Source organism: Lissotriton vulgaris, chromosome 2_1, assembly GCF_964263255.1.
Source record: "Lissotriton vulgaris chromosome 2_1, aLisVul1.2, whole genome shotgun sequence".
In the NCBI taxonomy this organism is placed as follows: Eukaryota; Metazoa; Chordata; class Amphibia; order Caudata; family Salamandridae; genus Lissotriton; species Lissotriton vulgaris.
The window spans coordinates 2024979812-2025006883 of record NC_141687.1 but is presented as its reverse complement, the minus strand read 5'-3'; the positions used below and the strand labels follow the sequence as shown (position 1 = coordinate 2025006883).

The window sequence follows — 27072 nt, the reverse complement described above, 5'->3', positions numbered from 1 at the left end:
GATTCAGTAGCTCAGGCGCTCCCTGCATGCTTAAAGTCAGTAGCAGCAACAGCGTTAGCAATCAGACAAAGCGATTCAATTGTTTTAGGCCATCAGTTAACAGTACAAGTTCCACATTCTGTAGAGGTTCTGTTAAACAGAACCCAGACTCAACACTTGACTATAGCACGATTGACAGGTTATGAATTGACATTATTCCAGCCACACATAGAAATCAGACGCTGCAGTATCTTGAACCCAGCAACATTGTTACCTACAGTTATGACAGATCCAGCTCCACATGATTGTATAGAGATTATCAATGCAGTAACAAAGCCTAGACGAGATTTAACAGATGTTCCATTGACAAATCCAGACCTAACACTTTATGTGGATGGTTCATGCATGAGAACAAGTACAGGAGAATTAGTGGCCGCATATGCCGTGACCACTGAAACTGAAGTTAAAGAAACACATCGTATTGATACACTGTCTGCTCAAGCGGCAGAGCTCATCGCTCTGACCCAAGCCTGTATTCTAGCAAAGAACAGAAATGTTAATATATACACAGATTCCCGTTATGCGTTCGGAGTCGTACACGACTTCGGCATGCTCTGGCAGGAACGAGGTTTCCTGACCTCTCATGGTACCAAGATTCAGCACGGTCCTCTCATTCAAGCACTATTAGAAGCAATACATCTGCCTTCAGCCATATCAGTCATGAAGTGTAAAGCACATACTAAAGCCACAGATTCTGTTTCCCAGGGTAACGACCTGGCAGATCAGACAGCAAAGCATACAGCACTGACTCACACTCAGACAACTAACACGATCAAGACAACAGATCCGACAAACTGTATGACAGTCAGAGATCCCACCCTAGATGTTATTGACATTCAGACACATGCTACTCCAGACGAAATAAAGAAATGGATCGAACTAGGAGGGATCCAGACAGATCAAGGTTGGATGACGAAGGGAAAATCTACATGGTTTCTCCCTGACTCTATGGTTCAAGTCATGATAAATACAGCACATAGTCCTGCCCACCTGGGAGAGAAAGCCATGCTAGACAGTTTGCAAAATCTCTGGAACAATAAACACTTACGAGCAGCCGCAAAACAGAAAGTGCGTACTTGCATGATCTGTTGTCAGTTCAATCCAGGTAAAAGCGTCCCTGTGGAGCAAGGTGGATTTCATCCTCCCGATCACTCTTTTGAAGTACTCCAGATGGATTATATCCAGATGGACCGTTGTCGAGGATTTAAATATGTTCTCGTAGTTGTCTGTGCTCTGTCCCGCTGGACCGAAGCATATCCTGTCCCAGATTATACTGCTCCGACCACTGCCAAACAGTTGGTTCGTGAATTTTTCCCACGGTACGGCTTGCCTCGTGTTGTGTACTCAGATAACGGTCAGCCATTCTCGTCTGCCCTAATGAAAGAAGTTTCCTTGTTATTAGGATACCAGTGGAAGTTCCATTGTGTCCGACATCCAGAAGCAGCAGGCCTTGTAGAAAGGCATAATCAGACATTAAAGATTCGCCTTGCCAAAATATGTCAGGAAAAAGGGGTCGACTGGATAGTCGCCCTGCCGGTGGCACTATTCTATATGAGAATGGTCGCCCATTCAAGATCAGGGCTATCTCCGTACGAAGTGGTCTTTGGCAGACCACCGAATATGTGGGGGACGCCCATTCCGAAAAAGATAACCGATGTTGATTCTAATATGTTGACAGATTACCTTGCCTCCTTGATGTCTGCACTCCAATCATGTCGTTCACAGGTTGCCGCTGCCTTCCCTGACAACACCGATGTGAAGGAGCATGATGTCCGCCCCGGTGACGTTGTTTTAGTCCGCAACTTCGACAGGAAAAGTCCGTTGGAGCCCCGCTGGAAGTCTCCGAAGACCGTCCTTTTAACAACAAAGACTGCAGTCAAGTTGGAAGGAAGAAAGGGGTGGGTCCACCTAAGCCATATCAAAACATTCCCAGGACTGAAACCGGATCAAGACACACCCACCCCCACCAAAGACTCTGATACCAAAGACTTTTCCGAATGCAAACGAGAAAAAACTCCTCAAGAACAATATCGTATGAAGTTACGATCTAGCAAGTCAGACAGTTTAATTGTTTAAGTCCTCCCCTAGGTGAATCGGTTAAATAGTTTCTGACATGTATCCCCTAGATCGAGTTAGAGAGAGAGAGGAAAAGAAAAGAACATATTGCAAATCACTGCGTAGTCACTGTATAGTGACATTGTTAATAATGTTTTTCCTAAGTCTTCTGATAATAGTTGCAAGTGTACTTCTCCCTATATATTATCCTATTTTCAAGCGTGAACAATCTGCTTACAATGTCTCTGCTGAACACACTTTTAGTGAGTTGCCTCCTCATGAGCTTTCCTACAGACTTGCGCTGCGCAACAATACATTCATTAGTATGTTACATCATTCTCATCAAACTAACAATGCTACAAATTGCTGGATATGTGGCCGACTCCCTCCCTACCAGAACTACAAGGGAGCCCTGCCTCTCTTCCCGTACCCGTTCACTCATAATGGCTCCTGCGGAGCATGGTTTAAGATAATTAATTCTTTAGATCCCGACATTGCTGTTTTCGATGGAGGTTGGGTTTGGGGAAACTTGAACCTGGTCCTACTAGACGTCTGTTACCCGGATAAGGAGGGACTCCCCATTAGAAAAGGAACTGATCTAGAAAATGAAGTATATGGATTAGGTAATTACACAATTAGCCTTATGATTCTTACTGTCGAATCCGAAGCCGCACCAGTTCTACCTATTATGTCAGTACTGCCAGTCACTGGTGAATTATGTATCAAGAAGAAAGGTTCAGTACACTTAGGTCATAGTAAATGCACTACTGTGGTCGAATTCAGTGATGATGGAAAGTCATCCTTCAAAGCTATCAGTCATTCTTACTTTGTGTGTGGTCATACCGCATACATTCGTCTACCTCCAGATTGGGATGGTACCTGTTACATTGCATTCCTTCTGCCACCCGTTTTTCTAGCACCTTCTGATTACCACAGAAATAGCAATCTAGTAAAGAATAGACCCAGAAGAGATGCCCCCCTTGTCGACTACACAGAAACGGCATGGGAACAGTACACTGACTTTAATAAAGGATTCTTTTTCTTCTTAGGCCCTGTCCAGAATAGTAAATTAATACGCAGATTAACTAGAACACTTGAAGCTGTAGTAAATGAAACTACCTCCGCCTTAGGAAACTTAACAGAGGAGCAGTCCGCTATGCGGGTTGTTGTCCTTCAGAATCGTCTTGTAATTGACGTCATCTTGGCAGATAGAGGTGGAGCTTGTAAGGTCATCGGGTCAAGCTGCTGTGTTTTCATTCCACAGAATGCACCATCTGTATATCAGGCTATCACCCGTCTTCATAAAATTGCAAATCAGATACATCAGAATCCAGGCACCTGGACTTGGTCCGGTTGGTTCTGGACAACGTTAACAGCTTGGGGATGGAAGATCCTATCCTTCCTAGGCATTGGCCTAGTCCTAGTATTCAGTTGCTGCCTGTGCCTACAGTGTGGGCCAGCGATTTGTGGACTGTGTGCCACTTCTTGCATTAAACATTCCAGTTTTCACTCAAAACGTAATAGAAAGAAAGAAGAACAAATGATGTTACAAGAACAGACTGATCGATTCATGAGGATCGATATTTCATGAAGGGTCCGTAGGGAACAAGGAGGGAATGAGGAAAATTAAATTTTGGCCATGTTGTGTTCCCTAGCGCGTACCCCACCGACTCCATGTACCAGCTTAAAGTGCATGTAACTTCCCTCCTGTACCAGTTATGAAGACGCAAATACATTTGCGTCCACCGTCAACTTGTCCTCTTTCAGACGCATCATGAATGGATTATATAGTCCGTTCCTAAGTATGCTGTGCCAACGTCTTTTTGTAGTACACTTTTCACTTTTTCCTGCTCTAGCCAGAGTAGGCCCTGAATTCCTGCCATCTGAACCTCTTTTGTGGCTTCTGGCTCTGCCCAGGCTACCTCTGTACTCATGAACTATGCCCTATATTCAGCGCGGCTCCTCGCGCTCAGCTCAAGCCTGCTTTCTGCCAAGACTGACTATAACCTTCGAGTTATCTGTCCCGCTCTCCGAGAACACATTCCTGCCTACTAGATCCTGTAAACATCCTCTCCAGCTGCAGAGCCAAGAGACCGAATCTGTCTTAATGCAAGTAATTCATAGCCTCCGTTGCCATGCTGCCATGGAAGGCCCCGTGCCCCCACGCTTCACTTGTAGACACTCAGGCGCTTATACACGCATCTACAGTTAGCATAGAATAGCTTCTACCCTAGAGACCTTTCCGCCCAGATAGTATAGTTCCTAAAACATCAGATATCAGATATGATAGAAGTACAAGTTGATCTGACATGCCAGACTTCTGTCTCTTTCCGTCAGTGTAAATGTCAAGACCCCTGCACCCCGTCAGTCGCACGTCATGCAGCTGCGCGCGCATCCAAGCTTCCGATTTCTGCTGACATTGCAACATTCTGTTAGCACCACCCCTTGGTGCCACCCACTTGCGTCACCTATCAGTGACGTTTCTTGCACACACCTCTAGTTCACGCCTAGTTTACGCCTCTTGATGATGTATTGGTATCACGTGTACACTGTTATCTTGTCTTCTCTCAGCTGTTACGCCTCTCACATTGAAACTTATGATGTAAATCAAGTATATAAGCTATGTAATGTCAATAAACGAGAGCGCGCTCATCTATCCCTTCTGACACCCCTGTGGTGGTCAGAACATGATATCCAGATTCCTTTATGAGGAATAAAACCCTTAGAAACTCTAACACCACGGACTCTGTTTCCTTTCTTTTTATTGAGCTATCATTGATTAAGTACTTACCTGCATAGAAATTAAGAGAGTAAATTAATTATTTACGTCAGGAGGAGTATAACCCCCACGACCTATCTTTGCGTGGCAACCAAAGCTTCTGCCAAATATTGCATCCTGCCACTGTTTGATCCATGAAAAGCCAGTGTTTACTGAACATGGGTCTATTCCATTCCATTACGTATCTTAAGCAGGAAGCCTGGAAATAAGCCGAGCGGTGCGGGAAGCCCAGGCCACTGGCTGCCTTCGGAGAAGTGGTCATCGTGAACATGGCACGGGGGCACTTGTTGTCCCAGAAGAACATAATCAGTAGACCCTGAAGCTTCTTCAGCGCACCTCTCGGCGGCGACAGGGGTAGCATCTGAAATGCATACAGAATTCTAGGGAGGATTGTCATCTTAATGGCCGCCAACCTACCGAACCAGGCTAAGTTGAGGCGGGACCAATTTGATATGGATTTGGAGGTCTGTTCAATCAGCCTATTATAGTTCAGAGAGAGTGTTTTAGTCCAGGTCGAGGCCAGTTGGATACCCAGATATGTGATGTCAGACGGGGCCCAGCGGAAGGCGAAACCTCCCTGCAGATCTTCCACCTCAGTAAGCGGAATAGATATGTTCAGAATTTGTGATTTAGGGAAGTTAACTTTAAACCCCGCGGCCCTATGGAAGGCTTGGATCTTTGCCGACAGGTGTCGTAAAGAGGAGGAGGGATGTTGTAACACCAAGATGACATCGTCTGCATACAGACTGATTTTATGTTCATCCGCCCCAAAGAGGATACCAGTGATATCGGGATGTGACCTGACTCGGTGGGCAAACGGCTCCATATAAAACACAAAGAGGAGCGGCGAGAGGGGGCACCCCTGCCTTGTCCCCCGGGCGATGGAGAAGGGCGCCGACCTACAACCGTTAACTCGAACCACTGCTTTGGGGGCTACATAGAGACACTGCACCCAGCGCAAGAAGTTGTCACTAAACCCGTAAGTCCTTAGCACCTGGAAGAGGAATCTCCAGCTCACACGATCGGAGGTTTTCTCTGCATCAATGGACAGGAGAAAAGCCTGCGCTTTCGAACGTTGCACTATGTCCAGTAAATGTAGCAGCCTCTTAGAGTTATTTCCACCTTGGCTGGTGGGAATAAAGCCCGATTGGTCAGGGTCAATCACTCCGTCCAAGAGGGGGCTAAGCAGCGCAGCAAGGATTCCCGCGAATAGTTTAGTTTTATGTTAAGGAGCGAGATTGGCCTATAGGAGCGGCAGTCAGCAGGGTCCTTGCCGGGCTTAAGAATGACCGTGATAGCCGTGTCAGACATGGTAGGGGTGACCGAGCCTGTGTCAAGAAAAGAATTAAAGAGGCGGGTTAAGAGAGGCGCCAACTCCCTACAGAAGGTTTTATAAAATATAGCAGAGAAGCCGTCAGGCCCGGGGGATTTGGCCAATTTAAGTCGGGAGATGGCCGAGATGACCTCCTCTACACGGATCTCCGCTTCTAGCTCTTCCACCGCATTAGGGAACAGGGGTGTAATACCAGCCGAGTCAAGATAGTTGGTTATATCTGCCGGCGAATGCTCCTCTCCTGTATACAATGTCTGATAAAACTGGCGAAAAGAGTCAACGATCGCCGCGTCAGTGGAGTGAGACGTCCCCTGGCCATCCCAAATCGCAGTAATAGCCGAAGCCTGGGCTCGCCCGCGTAAGCGATGTGCTAGCATCCTGCCTCCTTTTTCTCCACTCAGGTAGAATTTGTGACTCAAGCGCAGCAGCGCATGTTCTGCCCTGTCTAGGTCCAGATGTCTGAGCATGCGCCTCTTCGCCTCAAGCTCTCTCCACACTCGACGCGCCCCCGTCCTCTTATGTATAGCCTCGAGTCCCCGCACTTCACCCTCCAGCTCCCCTCGTTTGTCATTACGTAATTTAGCATACGTGGCCGCAAGCGCAATAAAGTCCCTCATGACCACATGTTTTAGGGCTTCCCATATGGACGCCACCGCCATGTCTCCAACCGTGTTTTCAGCTAGGTAATGCGTGATAGTGTCCCTGATCTTCGTAACTACAGAGTCAGCGTGTAGCATAGAGTCTCGAAGACGCCATCCCGTCGAGGGGGGACGTGGGCTGCCCAAGGTGATCTTTACCGAGAGAGGCGCATGGTCGGAGAGAGAACGGGGAGCAATGTCGGCATCCGAGAGGTGCGGCAGAAGAGCCGACGTGGCAAGGAAGTGTTCAAGACGTGCATACGTCTTGTGCGCAATGGAGTAGAAAGTGTAGTCACGCACTTGTGGGTGTTGCACCCGCCACACATCGTGGAGTCCACCGTCCGCCAGCCACTGCTTTCCCTCTTTGAACCATGCACCTGAGGGATACGCCCTGTGTTCAGATCTGTCCAGTCCACCATCCATTACAAGGTTAAAATCCCCACCTATCAAGAGGAGCGCATCAGGGGAAGCGAGAACCTGCGCTAGGACCATGCGCAAGAAGAGCTCTTGTTGAGTATTCGGGGCATACGAAGACCCAATGGTGAAGATCGTGTCCCCCCACTGCACTCGCACCGCCAGAAACCTCCCTCTAATATCTACTAGCTGCGCCAGCACTTTGCATCTCACTCGAGCGCTAAACCACAAGGCCACCCCATTTTTCTTGGCAGGGCCCGAGGATCACAGCTGCAACGGGTAACGCCTATCACGCATACGCCTTTCATCCTTAGGGAGGTGGTGTGTCTCTTGCAGAAGACAAACCTCCCCTCCTGCATTCTCGAGTAGGGAGAGAACAGCCGAACGCTTCACAGGATTATTGAGCCCCCGAACAATGAGACTCACCACTTTCAATTCTCTAGTCATCATCCCACAAGCAGGAGAGGCACTCCATCATCCCATGTCCCTTCAGGGGCGTGTAGCAAACATCCGACCACCCAAGCAGGTACCCACCCGCCGCTAGCAAGGGACATATCCGAGCAGGCACCTCCATTATCCCCCCGCCCACCCCGAACACCCCCCACCCAGTCATACCCCAAACCCAACAAAACAGTGCTGAGAAAAACAAAGAGAAAGCAACATACGAAAGTTCGTAATACAGGCCTCAAAGGCAGGGGAAGGTGGCCCTAGCCGACAACCATCCAACTCCCGATGCGGGACTCGTTCACGCAGAAGGACGTAAAGTTCAAAATGTACCTGAAAGGGCCGGTCCCCTCCGACGCCTTCAATTCTCCCCTCCGGGACCTCATGGTACCTCTGTCTCATCGACCGCTGTTGCCTCCGTCACGAGGGCCACAGAGGCCACCGCAGTTCCCCGTCTCCTGGAGGCGCACTGAGGGGTCAGGCCCCCTCGACGGCTCAGATCTGCCCACCGTCTGCCATTCCGAGGAGCGTCGCCGTCGTCTGGAAGCCGCACTTGTTACCCCGGCCTCAGGCCCTGGCTGGTCCATGCCCAAGAGCTCCATGGCAGTTGTTAGTGAGCGAACCTGGACTAGTTTGTTCTGCCATCGAAAGAGGAGTCGGAACGGGTGCCCCCAGGCATAGGCAATATTGAGATCCCTCAGGTGGGCGGTGACCGGTCTGAATTCCCTCCGTTTCTGTAATGTCAATGCAGCCAAATCCTGGTACAGCTAGGGATGGTGGTCTCGGAACTGCAGGGACTTCATGTCGCGGGGCCTCCTGAGGATTCGTTAGTTTAATTGAAAATCATGCACACATACTAGAATATCTGGTGGCGGAGCCTTCGCTCCCTGCGGCAATCCAACGCAGTGAACCATGTCCATACGAATCTCTTGCACCTCCTTGTCACCCAGAACATGCTTGATTAGGGCCTCTACATACTCCCGTAGGTCTGTCCACTCGCTTTTCCAGGGTACCGCACAAATTCTTATATTGTTGCGGCGGGACCGATTTTCTAAGTCCTCGGCATGGGCTTGAAGATCAATATTCTGTTCCGTCAGCTGTATGACATCCTGCTGGAGCTGGTGTATGTCCTCCGCCGCTTCCAAGTCGTGTTCTTCTAGTGTTGCAACACGCTCCCCCACTCAATCTACGTCTCTCCGGACCTCTCGCAGGTCCGATGCTAGTTGGGAGCGGAGCTTCGCAATATCCTCCTTAGATGCCGTGAATAGTTCGACCATAAAGGCCTTGGTTGTGGGTTCCCCTGACGATCCCTGTCGCGGCGACTTATTAGACACTGGCGACGCCGCTTGCGCCGCGCTCTTCGGCGGTCCATCCTTCCCCGGCTTGTCTTTTTTCAATCGGGCCGCCGCCATGTCGACCCACTGCGACCTCCGCTGCTAGGACACGCCGGAGGGAAGGGCGCAAAACAGGGAAGCACCGTCGCCTTGCTGACACCAGCAGGGGGGCCTCACTCCAGCCACCCAGGTCTTCTATGCGCCACGTGTCTGCCGAGCCGCAGCTCCGACACACCACTCCGCACTCCCACTAGACGCCACACTCTCGGTCGCCAATTCAGGGCCTGTGTATGGCCGAAGCGGTATGCTGGTCCCCTGGTTAGGGAAACCACGCGGTGTGGACGCCCCTGCCGTCAACCGCCTCTCCAGTGCTGTCTATAAGCCAACTACTGCTCTGCCCCGTGGAGGGCCGGTCCGCCGCTTCCCTCAACTTCTCACCGTCTGGGCACACTCTAGGCAGGTCGTATAGGGTCGTCTCGCCCAGCCCGCAGAGCTCACCAGGTCTCGGAGCCTTCCGTCTAGGCCCAACGTTGCTGCGCGTCTTCTCTGGTTGCCCACACCCAGCGCTCACCTCGGGCGATTCGGGGCTCCTGTTCCTCCGGCTTCTGTCCGCCCACGTACACACTACAACCGGGCGCAGAAGCCCTGCCGGCAGTTCCCAGTAGAAGACCCCGGGACGGTGTGTAGCAGTCCGAGTTGCGAGGGTGGGCCGGCAAGGCCCCGGATCCCCGGTCTCGCGTAGGCTGCTCCGCGCGTCTCCACACACCTGGGCCCCACAGCCGGTGCAGTCCAGTCTCGTCCCCCAGGCTAGAGTGGACGGCCACTAACACGACCCCGCAGCGTCGGGCGCAGTCAGCCGGTAGTCTCAGCGTACCAGGGCGCTCGGGTCGTCTGCCTCGGACCGGGGAGCATCAGTTCCACTCTCGCCGAGGCGGGTTCAGCCACCACAGGGCTCTCCAACAGCCCCGTAGGCCGCGCCACCGATCTCTGAGAGTTCCAACTCGGCTGGCCAGCTGAGATCACCTGCCGGACGGGCGCCGCCCCGGATAGCTCAGAGATGGTCAGCCACGGGCGGAAGATGGCCCTGGGAGGATGCTGAACAAAGCTTCAGTCGTCGTGGCGCCGGAGGGACACAGATACACGTCCTACTCCGCCGCCATCTTGGCCACGCCCCCGTTTATTACAGTTTAAAATGATAGTTCAATGGAGTTGATTAAAAACAAGCAATTATACACTGGCTGCTACAAAGTGTTTATCTCAGTTTTCGCTTGCTCTCGCCCAGGGAGCATAGCCTATTTACCACCTCTTTAAGTGTCATCTTCTATTCTTCCATGAATGCTCTTTTTGGGGGAAATCTGTCTTTTTTCTTAAAGCACTCCATGAGAGTACACTTTTTTTTTCAGCCGTTTTTCTGGTGTGCTTTTCTGCCCAACCTCAGCGCTCCAAGTTGTTTTCTTTCACATGTTCTGTCTCCACCCGCCGCCCTTTATTGCCCTTTGCTGTTTGCCCTCCTGCCTCCCACTATTGCCATTTGCTTTACCCAGCCCTCCATGCCTGTTGTGCTTTTGCCCCCACCATCCGTGGGCGTTTGCCTCCACAGCTCAATCCTTGCCTGTATCCTTCTCGCCCAGCCTGCCCTGTCTCTCTGTTTTTTTGTTCCCGCCAACTCCACACTTCAGCCCAATACCTTGTTTGTTTTATGTTTTCTTTCTCGGACCCAGTGCCACCTCTTCACTCCCCTCGCTTGCGGGAAGTAGTGCTCTGTCTGCCACTTCCCCTTTCTAGGGCAGCGCTAATGGCTGCCTGCGATGAATCTATTTTAAGTGGCTTTGTGCTGTTCTCTTCCAAGATTTGCATGTGGCTCAGAAAGTGTTGATTCTTCGGTTGCGCATCATTGCTCATTTTAAAACGGCGCAGAAAACTTCAGCCGCCTGATCGGGTCCCCTCCGGAAATGTTGCCAGGGCTATAATTACATCACAGCCAATTTCTCCCCTCTCAGCAGTCACCGGGGAGAAGGCAGTGGCGCCCTGTCTCCGGGAGGGGTACTATGATGTTCCTGAGGCAGTTACACTACCGCCTTTCGACTCATCTTTCGGTTGTCGCTGCAGCTTGCCCCAATGCTCCCTCCTCAGGGGTTTGAGGGGCTTCCGGCTGGAGGTTGAATCTTTCGCTCCCCGACCCCCAACTTTTGCCATCTGTTTCCAGGGTAGCAGATTGCTGTATGGCTCTTGTGTTTTTCATCAGGCAGTCGAATAGTGAGGTTTAATTGAGTATGATCAGTAAAGTTTTTTTGTTTACAATTTTGTTTACCCATAGTTCCTGTTTGGTAAATTGAGAGCTGTGTGAGTTGTATCCAGGCTCTAGTAATGTGTTCTGCACCCAGGGCTTTAAGTGGGATGCTTAGCATAGTGTGCCGCCCGACTTGTATTGTGCTGTTTCTGTCATTGCATCCAGATATATGATACAACAAGTAACATTATACCTACTACAAGTCTGGACTATTGGCTTTGTCAATGGTTGTTAGTTGCGTAAGATAAATGAGCAGCAACTATGGCAACGGTGACACCACAACAATGTTGCTGCCGTCTATCTGTCGCCCTCACTCTATCGCCCTCACTCTATCTATCTATCTCCCTCTATCTATCACCCTCTATCTATCTATCACCATCTATCTATCGCCCTCACTCTATCGCCCTCACTCTGTCTAACTATCTATCATCTATCTATCGCCCTCACTCTATCCATCTATCACACTCTATCTATCTCTATCTATCACCCTCTATCTATCACCATCTATCTATCATCTATCTATCACCCTCACTCTATCTATCACACTCTATCTCTATCTATCACCATCTATCACCCTCACTCTGTCTAACTATCATCTATCTATCGCCCTCACTCTATCTATCACACTCTATCTATCTCTATCTATATCTAGCTATGTAAATGTAAATGTGTTTCGATTTATATAGCGCACTTTAACCCAGAGGCCTCAAGGCGCTTGCTTAGGGAACCCGTCCTGGTATTCCCCTGTGAGATACCCCGGCCGGGTATCCACAAGGTGAATGCCAGGCATCCCGCCGCGAGGGGCCGTAGTGGAGATTAAGCAAGCTATTGCCCAGAGTCGCAGAGTGTGACCCCGTGAGTCGAGTAGGCACCAGAGCGAGAATTGTCGACTCCGTGGAATTTTTGAGCCCGAGACCCGCCGAGGCGGGGAATCGAACCCTGGTCCACGGCCGATCTCAGCTTCTGGGTCTGCCGCCTCTAACCACTGAGCCACGCTTCTCCACAAGCATAGCTATATCTATCTCTATCTATCTAGCTATATCTAGCTATATCTATCTCTATCTCTATCTATCTCTATCTATCTCTATCTATCTCTATCTATCTCTATCTATCTATCTATCTATTTATCTATCGCCCTCACTCTGTCTAACTATCTATCATCTATCTATCTATCGCCCTCACTCTGTCTAACTATCTATCATCTATCTATCTATCGCCCTCACTCTATCTTTCTATCACACTCTATCTATCTCTATCTATCTCTATCTCTATCTATCTCTATCTATCTATCTATATCTATCTATATCTATCTCTATCTATCTCTCTATCTATATCTATCTCTATCTATCTATATCTATCTCTATCCATCTAGCTATATCTATCTCTATCTATCTAGCTATATCTCTATCTATCTATATCTATCTCTATCTCTATCTATCTATCTCTCTATCTATCTAGCTATATCTATCTCTAGTGGAGAAGTGTGGCTCACTGGTTAGAGCAGGCAGACCCTGAAGCAGAGGTCAGACCCGGGACCAGGGTTCAATTCCCGACGCGGCAGGGTCTTGAGCTCAAATGTCCATGGACTCGATAATTCTCGCTTCGGTGCCTGACCTAATCATGGGTTCACACTCTGCAACTCTGGGCAATAAGCTTGCTTAATCTCCACAACGGCCCCCCCGCGGCGGGATGCCTGGCTTTCACCTTGGGGATGCCCTGTAGGGGCTATCTCACAGGGAAAAACCAGGACGGGTTCCCAAGGCAAGCCCGGAGATACCCCTTCGGGGGTCGATTCTGGCGCTATATAAGAATCTAAGAATATCTATATCTAGCTATCTATATCTCTATCTCTATCTCTATCTCTATCTCTATCCATCTATCGCCCTCATTCTATCTGTCCTATCTTTCTATCTATTCATCTGTCGCCCTCATTCTATCTGTCCTATCTTTCTATCTATCTATCCATCTATCGCCCTCATTCTATCTGTCCTATCTTTCTATCTATCTATCCATCGCCCTCAGTCTATCTATCTATCTCCCTCAGCCTATCTATCTTATTTATTTATTTATGGCATTTATAGAGCGCACTGTTATCCATGGGTGTCCTGGCGCTAAGTGAAATCTCTCCAGAGGGGCCGAGCCGGGCAGATACCTGGTCCACTTATTCTAAAAACAGCCAGGTTTTTAAGTTCTTTCGAAAGATGAAAAGTTTTGAAATAGTTCTGAACTGAAGGGGAAGTTTGTTCCATGCTTTGGCTGCATTTGCCACAAAGCTTTAGCCACCCCAGGTAGCCTTTCTGACAAATGGAACATGCACCAGTTTGGCATCTTTAATGATCGTAACAGTCTGTTTGGCGTATACTAGTACAGATGTTCTTTTAGGTAGGCCGACCCTCCTCCGTAGAGGGCCTTGTGTACTAGACACATCACCTTGAACATGAGACGCTTTCTAAGTGGCAGCCAGTGTAATTTTCGTATCTCATCCGCTATTGGCGCATATTTAGGAATGTCCAACAGCAGTCTAGCAGCTGCATTCTGTAAAAGTTGTAACTTCCGCATTGCACCTTCCTGAGTGGTAAAATGTAGACTATTACAGTAATCCAGCCTCGACATTGTGGGAGCTGTAATCACTGTTTTACAACACTCGGAAGGAAGCAAATGCAGAATTTTCTTGCATGACCTCAGAGCAAATGACGTGGCAGATACCACCGAATTAACCTGGTCTTTAAAATTAAGCTTCTGATCTATCCAAACCCCTAAATTTTTTACCTTCTTGATAGGTACGGGAAGAGGACCCAGCATATCAGGCCACCACTCTGGTGTCCAGAAATTGGCATCATTCCCAAAGCATACCACCTCCGTCTTGTTAGAATTTAACTTTAGACAATTCTGAGCCATCCAAGTCCCCTCTGCGTTCATGCAATCGTTGAATCGGATTGCTGTGCTTTTAGACTCCGCAGGAAGGAGAGACACAACTATTTGGGTATCGTCAGCGTAGCTAGTAAGGCTGAACCCAAAGGACTGAATAATAGGTGCGAGGGAGGACACATAAATATTAAAAAGTGTCGGGCTCAGTGAGGACCCCTGAGGGACCCCACATGGTAATGAGAATGGAACAGATACAAATTCTCCCAACGCCACCTACTGGGTACGGTTAGACAAGAATGATTTTAAGAGTTTCCAGGCCGTGCCCTAAACCCCGATCTCCTGCAGCCGATCCATCAACAGTACATGATGGACCGTATTGAATGCTGCAGAGAGATCTAACAGGATCAGGGCCGCTTTACCGCCTAGATCCAGAATAGTCCTTATTTCTTCTGTTGATTTCAAGAGGGCCGCTTCCGTGCTATGGCCCCGTCGAAAGCTAAATTGTGTGTGGTCCAGTGCTTGAGAGGACTCGAGGAATTGGCTCAGCTGCATGTTTAAATTTTTTTCAATCATTTTAGCAGGGGCCTGGAGCCTAGATATAGGTCTGTAATTATTTGGGTCTTTAAAATCCAGATTTGGTTTCTTCAAGAGGGGTAGAATAGAAGCTTTTTTCCAATCCACCGGGAAGTGTCCCTCTGAATACACCAAATTAAAAATGGGTTTGAGAGCTTGAGCTACTTGTTCAGCCGCTAACTTTAATACAGCAATCGGGCAAGGATCCGACTGGGAGCCAGATTTCATCTGATTGAGAAGGCTACTAATTTCTAGGGCCGTTGGAGGACGATAGAAAAAGTGGCGAAAATAGCATCCACTTTATAAAAAAAAAAATGTCGCCAATTTATCACATAATTCCTGACTCGGCGTTGGTGTGAACGTCACTGGATTGGCCAGGTTGGTAACGGTATTAAACAGTTCTCTTGCTGAGTTTTTAGCTTTATAAATTTTCATAGAGAAAAATTGACTTTTGGCCTGGTTAATCTGCTGTTTGTATATAGAAAGAGAGCCTTTGTACTTCATCCTATCTGACTCCTTATATCCTGTTCTCCATTTTTTCTCCCGTTGTTTACATAACAGTTTTTGTTCCCGGAGTGATTGAGAGTACCAGGGGGTGGAAGGCCGTGATCTGGTGGGATAAGTCATTTTTTGGGGGGCCAGCACGTTCCAAGCTGTTTCCAGCCAATTGGAAAAACGGCGAGTAGCATCTTCTAAATTACGGGGAGGCCACACCCTAGATTTGTTTAAGGTTTCACACAGATCATTGGCTTCGATTTTATTCCAAGTTCTTATTGCCAGCTTCTTTTTTCCCCACTGGTTTCTGCGAAAGATGCTCTGGAACGGAAAGATCAAATAAGACCGCTTTATGGTCCGACCAAGGACGTGCCTCAATCTTGGCAACTAGCAGGTGCGGGGTGTTCGAAAAAATACCATCAAGCGTATGTCCTGCTTGATGAGTCGCCTCCATTACCAGCTGCTCTAAGTTGCTGCATTTCATCAGGTCTAGGAGTTTAACTGAGTTGGGATCTAGGGCAGCTTCCAGATGGAATTAAAATCTCCCAGAATGGTATATGAACTAGACAGGATACCCGGTTCGATGAGTTTACCCACCTGCTCAATAAAGCGTCCTCTGGTACCTGGTGGTCTGTAAATAAGTGACCCTTGAAAGGTATAATGGGGAGATAGATGAAAGGAGAAATCCAGAACCTCACTACCCTCCACGTCACCAGGGCTGAAAGACGCTGAGAGTGAGGAATGGTAGATAATCGCTAGGCCACCACCTCTTCCCTTGGGCCTGTTCAGAGTATGGCAAACAAAGTTCGGAGGTGTCGCCTTAACAAGATCCGGTCCGGAAGCATTATCCGTCCAGGATTCGGTAATGAAGGCTATTTTAATGTTTTCGGCTTCCAGAAATAAAGCACACTCTAAACTGTGTTTGACCAAAGATCTCACATTCATCAAAACCAGATTCCAAACTGTGTCCCTTCCTGTCTTTACTACCTGAGGTCTAAACGTCTCTATGGTATCAAAACGTATTTTTGGGATTATAACCCCGCATCCTGGACAGGGATTTGGCGAACCTGGGGAGTGCTTCATAGGATCAATGCATGTGCAATCATGATTTGTTGGTACTAGGGTTAAGCTCCCTTAGAGATAGACCATCAAAATATATATTTTTTTGCTGGTTACCTGGGCCTCAAAAAGCATAATGGCTGGCGCTGAGCGCGGTACGATTGCGGCCTTCGGGGCGCCGCCGGCGCGCCTGCTGCGCGCTCGCATCCTCCTGTGGTTAAGTGAGGTTAGGGACGAGAAAGCATAGCCTGCTAACCTCCCTATCTACCCAAAATGGTGGCCCCGCGATCCCAATGCACGGCAGAGCAGTGCCAGATATCAAGGCTGCAGGGGGAAAGGTCCGATGTGTTCCAGTAAAATTAGGAGCGTTTAATTAAAAGAATCAGCAGCAACATACAGTTTTAAAATTTTACAAGTGTGCAAATCCGCTATTAAATCAGCAACATTAGCACCCAATTCAGCTAATAGTAAAATCAAACATCCACTCCCGGCTGAGCCTCAGGAGAGATTAAACCAAGCGCCCTCGCAGCGTCCTGTGGTTAAATAACATCAGGGACGAGAAAGCATAGCCTGCTAACCTCCCTACCTACCCAAAATGGTGGCCCGCGATCCCAATGCACGGCAGAGCAGTGCCGGAGATCGAGGCTGCAGGGGGAAAGGTACGATGTGTTCCAGTAAAATTAGGAGCGTTTAATTAAAAGAACCAGCAGCAGCATACAGTTTTAAAATTTTACAAGTGTGCAAATCCGCTATTAAATCAGCAACATTATCGCCCTCAGCCTATCTATCTTATCGCCCTCAGTCTATATATCTTATCGCCCTCAGCCTATCTATCTTATCGCCCTCAGCCTATCTATCTTATCGCCCTCAGTCTATATATCTTATCGCCCTCAGTCTATCTATCGCCCTCAGTCTATCGCCCTCAGTCTATCTATCTATCTATCTATCTATCTATCTATCTATCTATCTATCTATCTATCTATCTATCTATCTATCTATCTATCTATCTATCTATCTATCTATCTATCTATCTATCTATCTATCTATCACCCTCACTCTATCTATCTATCTATCTATCGCCCTCACTCTATCTATCTATCACCCTCACTCTATCTATCTATCACCCTCACTCTATCTATCGCCCTCACTCTATCTATCTATCGCCCTCATCCTATCTATCCATCTATCGCCCTCATCCTATCTATCCATCTATCGCCCTCAGCCTATCTATCCATCTATCTATCTATCTCTATCTATCTATCTATCTATCTATCTATCTATCTATCTATCTATCTATCTATCTATCTATCTATCTATCTATCTATCTATCTATCTATCTATCTGTCTATCTATCGCCCTCAGCCTATCTATCTATCGCCCTCAGCCTATCTATCTATCGCCCTCAGCCTATCTATCTATCGCCCTCAGCCTATCTATCTATCGCCCTCAGCCTATCTATCTATCGCCCTCAGCCTATCTATCTATCGCCCTCAGCCTATCTATCTATCGCCCTCAGCCTATCTATCTATCGCCCTCAGCCTACCTATCTATCTATCTATCTATCTATCTATCTATCTATCTATCTATCTATCTATCTATCTATCTATCTATCTATTGCCCTCCCTCAGCACCACACAGCATCACTCAGTGGCACCACAACATCACTCAGGGGCACCACAACATCACTCAGGGGCACCACAACATCACTCAGGGGCACCACAACATCACTCAGGGGCACCACAACATCACTCAGGGGCACCACAACATCACTCTGCGCTACCACAGCATCACTCGTCACCACCACATCACTAGCGCCACCAAAGCATCAATCTGTGCAACCATTCAACAACAACTGGTTCAAATATGTTCTCTCAATGTTTCAAGCTTTAGTACAAATGTCACAAAAAGATGTTAATATTTCACTTCTGTTCTTGGATTTTCGTCACAATAAAATACACTGAACATAATCTTTATAAAAGTTATTTACAAAAGTTTAAGCTATTGCCATTCTAAATTACAATAACTTTATTTAAGTATTAATTATTAAAAAAATAAAAGCTATTGTTATTTGTAATATCAATGCATCTAAGTCACGTAAATACAACACATATTGCATTACAAATGCTATAGGTGTCACATTTGCGAAAATTAAAACTATTGGCATTGTATTGTAAATGACAAAGCTATTCATTTCACTATTTTCAAAACCAACACACAACTAAAAAATGTGTCATTTACAATACCAATAGCTCAAACTTTCCTAATGCGAGACCTATTGCATTGCAAATGCTTGTTTAGTTTTAGGCATGCTGCCCAGCAGTCATAGTGGTGTACAGCAAGGTTAAAAGTTATTGACCAAGTCAGTGGGTCTGATAGACGAGCCCCATTGGCTTTGCCGGTGCTTGTTATATGTGGCTTCATTAAGTGGCATATGCTGCCTCAGATAGGCACTGTATTGGCTGTGGCATAAATATTTGACAGCTGTTCATTCCAGGTTTTTAGTACCTTGCTCATCATTTATTTGCAGGCACATACATGTTCTGTACGTTGTCAGAAATATGGCTCCTGGCTACTGGAACAATCCCCAAAATATTTACATTTCTAATTCCTTTCAAAACGGTCTTTAAATTTGGCAGCTTTAAGTCACTGGATTTGAAAAATGGTGTCATAATGTACATTAATTCGTCTTAAATTTTCTAGCATTTACTTATGTGGTAAACCCTCGCCCTCCATCCCAAATTTCCCCAGAGAGTCAGACTAATTTGCTGCGTGTGTGGGCATGGGGCATTATAGGGCTGGTGGTGTTGTTCTTTTCTTAGGCATCATTTTATTCCCCGTCCTTCCCTGGTAACACTCTTTGTCATAGGAAAACAAGAACAAGAAAAACGGGCCCTGCCTTCGGGATTGATATCATGCAACACCCTTAAAGGAAACCTATTTCTGGGAGACCAGGGACAGGGACAGGACCTCGTTTTCATCATAAGCACTTCCTGAATTTTTTTTAGTTAATGAATTCTTATTCAACTCCTTTTATTGAAGGTTTTCCATTTAACACATAAAGGCACATTTAGCATTAACATTGTACCAGTGAGAGTCTATTGTGACATTCAATTACCACCAGATTGTACATACTATCCGATTGTGCTAAAGCCGTTCCGCCAGTTTCAAATGGGTCGGAAGAGGATGGCAAGGCTTTAAAATACAAGACTGCTCATTGGTTACGGTCCAAAGGGGGTTGTCTTGTACAATGAAATCCTAAGGCGATTGCATTGGAATAAACTTCAAAAATCCAAAGTCTGTTAATCATTTTCTACAATGTCTAAGTTAGCTGGCAAAAAAGACATACCCTTGTCTTCTTTAACTGGCCAATCAATCCCTTAAACTCCTGCAATAATTATGAGAGCCCGAAGACCATATGTTGGCTTGGAGGACAATTCGTAGTGAACCAATTGAAAGATTGGATATGATTGATTGACTGCCCTCCCATACAAAGATTAATGAGTACAAATATTAGATGGAAATGAAACCTGACATTTTGACTCCAAATGCCAGTTTAACCCTGTATAAACCAGAGAGCTCTTTAATAAAGACACTTTTAACATCAGGGGTCTTAAGTAACCCTGGGCAAAGCACTACGCTTCGCTCGCGTAGTTTGCTCTACTTTGCACTACGCGAATTGCACGTAGCCCAGTGCAAACACGCGTAGCATAGTGTAGTTCAGCGGTTATTTTTTGCTTGCTCACGGTCCTCAACGTCAAGTTGGTGACCGCGAGCAAGCAAAATGACATCCCGGCGAGACTTTTTCCTCGTTAGCAATTAGCAACATCAAGTTGCCGAATGCAAGTGTGGAAAATAAACCTCCCGGCAAGCTTCTCAACTCTGGGAGGTCAGGTTTCTCATAGCAAGTGGTTGCGTATGCTCGCGACCGCTCGGGATGAGAAACTACCAGTCTGCGTTGAGAAAGTTGCCGCTCGAGTAAAAATCCACTCGAGCGGCAGTAAAAGACATCTTGCACTGTACAAGATGCCGTTTTCAATGATGCAATGATTGCACAGTGCCGGATGCTTGTCCGCACTGTGCAGACAGCGTACTATGCAGTTCGCGTAGTGCTACACGTAACTCGCGTTGTGCAAACTACGCCCAGGGGGACTCTTAAGTTTCATTTCGTGGAACATTGTGGGGCCACGTACTACAATTGCAAACCCAGACTAGCTCCCGTTTGACAGTTCCTTCGATATTATATGCTGTCAAGAAACCTGGATGACAGAGAAGGTTCATGTTGATGATTTTTATGCCTTTGTTCAGCAAGCCTTCCTGTCCCCTGCGAGCAGAGCCAAGAGAGTCCTTGCCACGTTTACTTCTGTCCAAATTCATGTACTGTGGATATCAGAAGTCTGGTTCTCGTCATACTTTGGTTACTCTGCTTTCCTTTCTTGAAGAACCTGGTATATTGTTGATTAATTTCTATTCTAATAGTTTCAATCATATAAGCAATGTGATAGACTAATTTGAAGGTTTTCATTTCCGAAATAATCACATTGTTTTATTAAATTGTGCAGGGGATTTTAGTACTACCACATGTGAACATAATGTTATGGCCTTAAGGACCTAAAGAATGAAAATGGGACACATTTTTAACTCCCATTACATAGAATCATATTGAAATACACTCTAGTTTTCACTTGTGATCTATTCCATAGGGAAAGCAATAGTGTCCCAACTTTCACTGGAAATTCTAAAGGGAGTACAATCGATTTTTATTGTAATATCGGCTGAGCTCTCCTCTAACAAAGGGTTAAAAGGGTTAAAAACAAAGGGTTAAAAGGGTTAAAAACAAAATGGCACAAGGTCGACCCTGTTGGTTTTATTCAAGACCTAGTTGGTGAAAATATGAAACCCATTTTAGTGTGGTTATCTTATGATGTAGATCCTAGTATTATTCAAGACGGTTTTAATGACATCTGTAGGTCCATTTCAGATTCATTATTTCTAACCGGCCACCGTCCGAGGCTCTGCCCTATTGATGGTTCAACGCAGCCTGTTCGGCCGCCCATGAACAGTTGAAAACAGCACTGCAAGCCTGCCCACGTTCAAGCCAAGGTGTTTAAGATGCCAGGTGACTATAGAACACTACCATGGAGGAGAGGAAAAATGAGATACAGCACATAGCCTGGGATGACTGCTCAGAGGCAGTTAGGGTGAGAGACAATACTACATTTTGGGAGGTAGTTAATCGCCCTTTCTTCTCTGCACATGATGTCCCAAATGTTGATTCCTTAATCTCAGCATATGTATGGTTGTCCCGGGTCTCAACAGTTTGTCATTCAGGAAACATTGTGGTCCACTGTATCGATTCAGATAGCGGTATGCATACAAATCCCCAAAATGTACAGGGCTGCCTTATCTCGCTAGAAGTCAAGGAGGTGCCATTAGCAATCCAAAAGTGTATTCCTGTGAAGGCACCCGGGCCAGATGGTGTACCATCTCAAGTTTTTAAAATTGATATCAATCTGGGTACCTTGGTTAACAAATGTTATAAGAGCTACAGCGATAGACCCTTTACCAGATACATAGAGGACAGCATCATTGTACCAATTTTCAAGAAAAGCAATAGATCTTTACCGTCCTGCTATAGAGCAATTTTGCCTGTCTGATTCCAGTGCCAAGTTCATAGACTGAGTTCTTCTTTCCCATCTGGAAGCCTGGGCCACTGAAAATAATATCCAGAGAGAGGCATAGTATGGTTTCAGACCAGGAACTGGCACTGTGGAACAGTACCTCAATCTCTACTTCATAGGCGGGAAATATCATGGCTAAGGCAGGTGCTCTACATCTAGCGTTTATGGACCTTTCAAGCACTTTTTACCAAATAAATAACACAAAACTATGGGTCTTAGTGGAACAGATGGGGGTAGAAAAGGAGCTGTTCACCCTATTAGGAAGATTGCATCGTGATACCTCGGTTAAGGTTCGCTGTGGCCCTCTAGGAGCATGAACCTTCCAAATTAGAACCAATAAGGTTTTAGACAGGGGTGCCTTTTAGCCCCCTCCATATTGTTACTTCACATAAACAAAATCACTTCGTATGCAAGGGAAAGGACATGCCCCGAATGGGAACCCAGCCTATACCTATTTAGCTGTACACGGCTAATGCAGTGCTATTGCACATACAGCAAATGGTCTCCAGTGCCTCCTGGATTTTTTCTTAACTTTTATGGAAGATTTAGATTTGAGGGTGAACTTTTCTAAGCTGTATGTTATGACTTGTGGGAGTGCGTGCACCAAGTCTAACCCTTCTCAGATAGGGGATGGGGAGCACAGCTTGAAAAGACAAAAACCTTCAACTATCCAGGGATCCTTTTTAATTCCTCATTAAGCTGGAACGCCCTCTTAACTCTAAGACTACGACAATTGAGTAGAAGTGTTGAGGCCTTTGTAAAGGTTTGAGCACAGATTACAACACAGGCTGGTGAATGAAATGGTAAAGATCTATAAATGTAAATGCGCTCCAGTAGGAACATATGGAGCAGGCTTGTAGGGCTACAGCTATGTCGGAGCTCTTCAACGTGCTGAATATGTTTTTACTCGTAGACTACTCTCCGTATCTAGAGTCAATGCCGGCTTAATTGGCCATGAGGAATTAATGCTACCATACTAGGAAGATGTAGTTGGATTAGCACCATTGATGCTATGGATTAAGAGTTGGGGAAAATCAGAGGCGGGATTGGTTAGAACTTTTTTAATGACAGTCTCACTCTCGATAAAGTGGAACGGATTCCTTGGTTTGCCTATTTAAGGAAAACTCCTGAAGCAATAGGCATACTGAATTATGTAACAATCCCCAATTACTAACCCTCAGTTGTAATTAAACAGCAATCCCTCGATTATTGCATGAAGCTGCGGCTGGAGAGAGCCTAGTTTAAGAAAACAGTAGGTAGATAGTCCTCTATGTCAACTATAAGTGGCATGGAACTTTACTTGGAATGAATTATGAATCCCAATTATCGTTTTTATCTTACTCTTTTTAGACTTTGCATATCCTGCTTGACCCCTTATGGGCGAATAGAACGCTTATAGCACTGAGAGTCCCACCGCCCCACCTTCTTGATGTGATCGGGGGGAGGCCCACCTTAAAGGGTGTGGTGGCCCCCCAATACGAAAGAAATGGTTGGAATATCGTTTGTTTGGCCCAGAGTTTCCTGACAACTCTAAACATGAAATCATCACTTGCTCAAATTATTATCTCGTGAAGGGCATAAGATCCACATGTAATAACAGGTAGCCTCCTGTGTTAGGGTGGAGGGCCATGTAGCCTAAGATCAACTCCACAGGACAGTTTTTTCTGTTGCAGAGGGGCTGGAGGACTATGTCTTTCCCCTGCCCCACCTGGAAAGTCTTGGATCTTTTCACTGTTATTCTTAAGGTGTCCCCTAGCTCCCTACTGTCCTACCTGCATATGACACCCATTGACCCATCCCTCTTTGATCTGGCTACCAACTCACTGACTCTCAAGTCCCAAAAAATGCCAGGCTGAATGCAGCAGAAAACAGGCTGGCCTCATAGGTGGAACATGTGACCCTGTGTTCACAATGTACTATTCCCTGTAGTATGTGGAATTCAATGGGCGACCTGTTGCCTGGTACCTGTGTACCAGCCTTGGAGTCCCGCTCTTATGGGGAAACACCTTGACCGGGAAGGCCAATGGTGGGGGCAGGTATAAGTACCTGGCCCCAGCCCAATGAATACGTCGGAAGTGACGCTGCATAGGCACCTGACTTTGGGGGACTCCCTGGGAGGGAGGGGTGGGTCCCTGAGACTAGTGCACAGAGATGTGCCAGAATGCAGCACTAAGGTGGCGCCTCTTACGTGGGCTCAATGAGTGCGCTGAGGGCAGCCACCTTCTAAGCAACAATTGTTCTTTTATTGGTTCTCTTGTGGCTGCTGAACACAGCAAAAGCAGAGAAACGGCAAAAACTCCAAATACCTTTCTAATATTTAACTCGCGCTTAGATTAATAGCGCAATAAATCGTCCTGCTAGAGGCACCCTAATACAATTTTAGCAGTCCAGCGAAGTCGGAACTCGTTATAGACTCCTGCACAGTTCACCTTAAGTGTTAGATCCGATAGATTGTGAACTATAAGGGAATTAGAATCTTTTTTTTTTGTTGAATATTTTTATTGAATTCTGCTTACAACTCGTGTTGTATAATAATATTGTACATTGATAAATCTTACATCATACATTTTATAGGGTAGCCCGCAAGGTGTTACACGCTGCTGGCTTCGTTCAGTCCCTTACAAGTCATACTTCAGTTGCCCCTTTTTCTGCTTCCATGCCACCTGTGAGGCTCTTTGTGAGGCTGTGTGGATTAGTCACTGAGATTGAAGTCTGATTCCTCAGGCGGAGGGGTGCAAATGTTGCCTCTAAATGCGTTCCACCAGACCCTCACCTGCGCCCACCTCCTAGGACACCCTCTACGAATAAACACCCCCCTCTCCGCCACCATCGCCCTATCTAGGTCATGACACCAGTGTTGATTTAGAGGGGTAGTGGGCGCCCCCCAGTGTTGTGCTATGTTGCGCTTAGCCAATATGATCCCCAGGGTTGCCCAAGCCTGTGCTGTGTGATTGAGGTCGGTGGGCTCCCAAATATTAAGAAGACACCTCCGAGGTTCAGGGGGAACCCCAAAACTGCAAACCTGGCTGATCGTTTCCATGACTGTTTCCCTGTAGCGTGCAAGCTTTGGATAGCCCATAGCGTATGGAAAAATGTGCCCCGCATTTCACAGCCCCTCAAGCCCAGGGGTGTGTCCGTCCGTCCTAGTTTGTGTAGCATCGTCCTGGTGTAATAGGTTCTGTCCAATATTTTCAACTGCACAAGTCGCAGTCTGGCCGGGATTGCCACCTTCTGCGGGAATGCTAAGGCCTCCTGCCAGTCTTGGTCGTCCATGTCTCCCAGCTCCCTCCGCCATTTCTCTCACAGGGAGCATGTGGGATCTTTCTGGTTGTATAACAACTTGATCGCTTTTTTTGTAAGGCAGTCGGTCAGGAGGCGGTCCTAAAGCAGCGAGGACTCGGGGAGAACGTCGCGGAGGGGTATTGCTGTGGCAAGTGCGTGCATGATTTGTAAGTAGCGGAACTGTTCCGAGTCTGCCATTTGGTATGTCGTGGGCAACTGAGCGAATGTCTCCTCTCTTCCCCTTTCCACAGGTCTCCCACCCTAGAGATTACAATTGTGTCCCGTTCAGTGAAACCTTTACTATTACGGAGCATGTCCAGTTTTGGGGTGTCCCAGAGTGGTGTGTGTTAGTTGAGACTCCCTCCCAGCCGAGCGCTCGTTGCGCCTTGAACCATGTGAGCACTGTGTGTGCGGTGGGGCCAATCAGTGTGCAGTGCTTGGCTTTGCTGTAAAGGAACCTCAAGAGACCATCCGTGCCTAGCGCGTGTCTGTCCAGTCGCAGAGATGGCTCCTCCAGCGGGGCATGTTGCCATTAGTTTATTACTCTAAGTTGAGAGGCCCAAAAATATAGTTGTACATTGGGCAGGGCTATACCGCCTTCATACCCGCCTCTGGTAAGTTTGGACATTGCTATGCGTGGAGGTTTGTTGTCCCAGAGGAGAAGGCCCACATGCCGCGATGGAATTAAAATAGGAGTCTGGAACAGGGGTTGATGTGTTTTGAAGGGCGTATAAAAACCTGGGGAGGGCTACCATTTTGAATATGCTGCTTGGCCCAGGAGGGTCCGGGGCAGTGAATGCCAATGTTTCACGTCACTCTTGAGTCTCTGGAGAGGGGGAAGGAGGTTACGCTCATAGAAATGGTTGTAGTGTGGATGCCCAGGTACTTGAACCCATCGTCCCCAAGTAGTATCGTTACATCTCTGGGCAAACGTGACGGAGGACCGTGAAGAATAAACAGAACCGATTTCGCCCAATTGATCGTGTACCCAGAGAATCTGCCGTAGTATGCACAGATGTCTAGCAGACAATTGATTGATCGGCTAGGGGAGGACATGTACAATAGCATGCCATCTGCGTAGAAGGAGATGCGGTCCTCCCACCTCTCCGTCCACCGCACACCCTGTATCACTGGATCCCCTCTGATCCATGCCGCGAGCGGCTCTAGCGCCAGAGCGAACAGAAGTGGGGACAGCTGACAGCCCTGCCCCAGAGGGATACTCGTCCATTACCCACCACATGGGCCATGGGTTGCGTATATAGGAGCCGAACCCAAGCCAGAAATCTGGGGCCAAAGCCGAAGTTATGGAGAGCTGAGAGCAGAAAGGGCCATTCCTCTCGATCAAAGGCCATACTGGCGTCTAAGGATAAAATAACCGCATCTTCTTGAATGGTCGACATGCGGGCCATTACACCGTGAAGCTGTCGCAGGTTCATTGCCGTGTTGGGGCCTGGCATAAAACCGGACTGGTCAGGGTGTATTAGTGACGTGAGATATGGTTGGAGCCTGGTCACCAACACTTTCACCAGTATTTTCGCTTCTGCATTAAGGAGCGAAATTGGACGGTAGGAGGTGCACTCCTCTGGGGGCTTACAGGACACAGTTTCGAAATTGCCGCAAGAGTCGCTATTCTCTGGTTCCGTGGGAGTATGCCTTTTTCTAGACTGTCCTTGTACATTTTCAATAGATGGGGCCCCAACGTATTTTTGTAGAGCTCCACAGGTATACCGTTCGGCCCAGTGCTTTGCCCGGTTGGAGCCCTCTAATATCAGCTGTAATTTTGTCTTCAGT

At 47.2% G+C, this 27072-nt stretch overlaps 1 protein-coding gene across 1 annotated transcript in view; it reads left to right on the top strand.

Moving 5' to 3' along the window:
- LOC147733673 (transient receptor potential cation channel subfamily M member 7-like) overlaps positions 1-27072 on the top strand; it is a 1613265-nt gene that overhangs the window by 263249 nt on the left and 1322944 nt on the right. The gene's annotated exons all lie outside the window — the stretch shown is intronic.